At 50.6% G+C, this 3,982-nt stretch overlaps 1 protein-coding gene across 1 annotated transcript in view; it reads right to left on the reverse strand.

Moving 5' to 3' along the window:
- The window catches only part of BDNF (brain derived neurotrophic factor), a 59,945-nt gene extending 59,270 nt beyond the window's left edge, over positions 1–675 (reverse strand). The window contains exon 1 of the mRNA XM_077761421.1: positions 611–675. The gene's annotated coding sequence lies outside the window, so the exon portion shown is untranslated. The remainder of the gene's footprint in view (positions 1–610) is intronic.
- Positions 676–3,982: the final 3,307 nt, after the last annotated feature.

Genomic DNA, 3,982 nt, shown 5'->3' on the forward strand with positions numbered 1-3,982 from the left:
GTGAGATACATAGAGAATGAATCCTTCTCACTAGAAGAGCTGAAATTACCTTGATTCATCTTGTGTTGGGAGATTTAGCGTTACCTCCTACCCTCTCCCCAACCTCCACCTCCCCTTTCCTCACCGTACAACGCCTCCACCGCCTGATTCTAAACGATACATGGTCAAAATTTGGGAAATCGAATGTTGTGTAAAAGCTTCATAATTAGTAATGAATCCACTGTACACACACACACACACACACACACCGGCAAAGAGAACGGAAAAGAAGGAGGTGAAGGGGGGGAAAGAGAAATCTTACATTTGAATCAGACATTTGCAGGTCCAAGTTAACTAAACTCATTATATCCGCAGGAAGATTGAGCATTTTTTTTCTTCTTTCTGTCTTTCTTTCTTCTTCTTTTCTTTTCTTTCTTTTTTTTTTTTTTCTTTTCGCTTTACCCCAAGGCTCTCACCTAGGGCAATCCAAACTGGGCAAATACCAGGAAACAACCCCCCTCTCATGCTCTCCTTCTACCTCCTCCCCTTCACCACGAGTCCTCTCGGGAAGATCGAGTATCAAAATAGCTCAAGAATTGGGGTTGCAGGGGGTCCCCGCCCCGATGCTTACCTTCTTTGCGGCTTACACCACCCCGGTGGCTAGATCCTGGAGATAAACACTTGCATTTCCCAAAGTTAACCCAGTATACCAACCCGGAGCTTGCCAAGAGTCTATTCCAGCCTACACCGCTAGGAAGCCAACTTCAGCGAGCTCAATGAGGGGACCAAACTGGGGCTCGCTTTCCAAACGCTCCGCTCCAAAATCTGACTCTCTCCAGCCCGATCTCGGTGTGAGCCGAACCTCAGAAAAGACGCTTCTTAAGGGCGACACGGAGGTGGCTTTACTGCGGGGCTAAGACGGCTACCTAGGGTACCACCACCTCGGACACATCCGTTGGCGCTGTCCAAGGTGCTGAATGGACTCCGATCTCCCAATTACACACCCGGCGCAGCAGGAGGAAAAGGCTAAAAAATCTCTAATTCAGTGATACTTGATACTGCTCTAGACGGTTTCTTTCACTTCCTTACGTTTTGTCACGTGTGGATGGCTTTGCCAAAGCCATTCTGTTAATAGTTGATCACATGTTGATGAGACCCTTTTCTTCTGAGAGGATTACCCATTTCATTACTGGTGATATGCACTTCTGACTTATTTCTCCCCCACCAACCCCACCCCCATCCGCACCCAAACTCCCAGCCTCTACCCCATCCTTACCCCCCTCCACTCCCTAACCCCAACCTCTAGTAGCATTATTGTTTTTAGATGAAAATTAACCCCTAGTGAATGTCAATTACATGCCCACATATAAATCATAGATTAGGCTCATACACCACACACATAGAAGAAAAGAATGGAATGCAAGAAGGCTGGGAGAAAAGCATCAGCCTTGAACGGCCAGTATAACACACACACCCCCCCTCCAGCTCCAAGTTTGTTCCACGCAGTTCCACATTGCTGTGTTAAATCTCAAATGATTCCAATTAAAGTTGCACTATGTAAAAACCCGATTCTCCTGGCCTGAGTAGCTGCTGTTCTTTGGCGTGTGAAGTGCCAGGAAGAGCTGTGATATGCCCGTTGTTAAGCAACATGTCAAGATTTTTCAATTATAATGCAGGGTTTATTGCTACTCACCATTGTGCCTTTGCTGTCCTGGAGACTCAAGTGTCTTAAAATCCCGTCTCCCCAACAGATGCTGGAAGGTAATGTGTCTTGTTTGAAGTCATCATGTGAGAAGTTCGGCTTTGCTCAGTGGATCGCCCACCACTTGGTGTGACTTATGAATCTAATAACCCTTTGCAATATCCGCAAGCTTAAACTCTCAACCACCTTGGCGACTACAGAAGACAAAGCAACTGGCATCGATGTTGAAAAACCTATAGATTTACGCAAACGCCCTCACTCCGAGACACACGTTTTCTCTAGAGTTCTAACGTGATTCTAATGAATGAGCGAGGTTACCAATGACTGCCCAACTGCCCTGCTATATAGCGGGTGGTTCCTGGGGCTGCCTCTCAACCGCCCGTCACTGAGTCCTGACACAAAAAGTTCCCCAGGAAAGTGAGGAGTTTCAGGGTACCCTCATAAAAATAACCCAGCCTACACACCGCTCTCTTGCCCACTGCTCAGGTCACACCTGGAGCTCTAGCAAAGCTGAGCTCGGCTCGGGAGATTTCTCTGTCGCCAGGTAAGAAAACCTTCGCCTTGTCAGGCTAGGGCGGGAAGACCGCTGGGGAACTTGTTGCTTATCAGCGCCAGCAAGCTACCGCTTTAATAATAATACCAGAAGAGCGCAGGGGGAGGGGGAGGGGGGCGGCAGCAACGACTATCCGTGCTGTTTACGTGACCAACTCACTGTGACTCCCTTGGTAGAAAGGAAACTTCTTAGAAAAGTTCGTGCCCCTCCCCCTTCCCCATCATGACTAAGGGTCTCCAGCTGATGAGGTCGTGAGTGATGATCATGTGGGGGGCTGGGGGCTAGGCGGCGGGAGGTGTGGGTGAGTGACTTGTCCTTGGGAACAATTGCATGCGTCGAAGCGCGCATCAGCCCAACAACTTTTCCTTTCCCTCTTAGGGACTGATGACTAGGCGAGAGACACCGGGGCGAGCCACTAGTTGCCCACAGGAGCCTGTGTAAACCGAGCTCTCGAGCGGCTGAGTTGAATGAAGTTATAACTGCGTTTGCTCTAATAGGTTATGGCTTCTCAAATGTGAGTTAACAGGCCCGGTGCGCAGCTAGGTCGGCATGGCGCGCCGCGGAGTGTGGAGCCGCGGGCAAAGGCAGAGAAGGGTGCCACCTCCGCTGCTCCGCGCTCTGCGTCCGCTCGGTGCTCCTTCCCCGGAGCCGCTTCCGCCATCTAGGGGGGCCCTGAGCCCGCAGGGTGCTAGAGCGAGCGCTGCTAGTAAGCGGAGCAGAGCGCCGGAGGAGCCTGGGCTGGGATTGCGAGCAGTGGGAGGGGTCTCTCCCAGGAAGCCCCGCGGTTTGGACCCGCGCTTCCTCACCAGTGGCTGCGCAGGCTGGGAAGTGGAGAGGTCACGTGTCGGCGGAAAGTAACTTAGAAAGGAAAGGATGAACTTCAAGGAGAGGGGGAAAAAACACAATAAACCATCTTCCCACTCCCACCCTCGCCCCCGCACCGGGTGTAAAATAAAGGTAAAGGCGGGAGAGGTGGGAAAGGGGCCCCGCTCACTTTTGAAGACTGGGATTGAACTCGGGAAATCTCGGGCAACAAGCTATAACTCGATCTTTGGCAACGTCCCCTAGCCTTGGGAGGCTCTAACCCAAGGTATCTTTCCACTGAAGCTGCCCTTTGCCTTCCCCCAACCGGTGCCTGCCAGCCGAGCTGAGGAACCGAGGAGGAATGTAAACCAGTTGTTATGGAGATGCCGGTCGCTCTGAGGAGCGCATGTGCCCCGGGAAGTCCCCAGAAGGATTTCAGGTTTCGTCGTTTTGGCACCAACACCATGATTTTACTTTCCACCCAGAGTTCCCACGAAGGGGAGCCCATCAACGGCGTCACAGGCCCTGGCCGCGGCGCTATTGACTGCAGGGATGAGGCAAGAGAGATGCTGCAGAAGATGGTGGATAGCTCTTAAGTCTCAGACCACCCAGCCCTTTCCAATCTCCACTTTCTTTATGCCAATCAAAAGTGCTGTATTTGAATGTCATTCGTGCTTCCTTATGTGTAAAAACCTCAGTGACACAATAGGATTAGAGGCAACAGAACATTAGCATTTAGTGGCTGCTTCAAGGTTCTACTCCCCTCCCCCTCCCATCCCAGAAATGCCTTCCTTTTGGAAAACAGGCTTTAATTTCTAATTCTGTATAAGGACTTGTGCTCATTGGAATCCCCATTGACACCGGGTTATTATTACCATAAGTAAGTCCAGTGTTGAGTTGAAATCACTCTAGAGATGCTTTGAGAGCCAACCCAGTTTATCCTA

The sequence above is a fragment of the Crocuta crocuta genome, unplaced genomic scaffold, assembly GCF_008692635.1.
Source record: "Crocuta crocuta isolate KB4526 unplaced genomic scaffold, BGI_CrCroc_1.0 scaffold884, whole genome shotgun sequence".
NCBI classification, from domain to species: domain Eukaryota; kingdom Metazoa; phylum Chordata; class Mammalia; order Carnivora; family Hyaenidae; genus Crocuta; species Crocuta crocuta.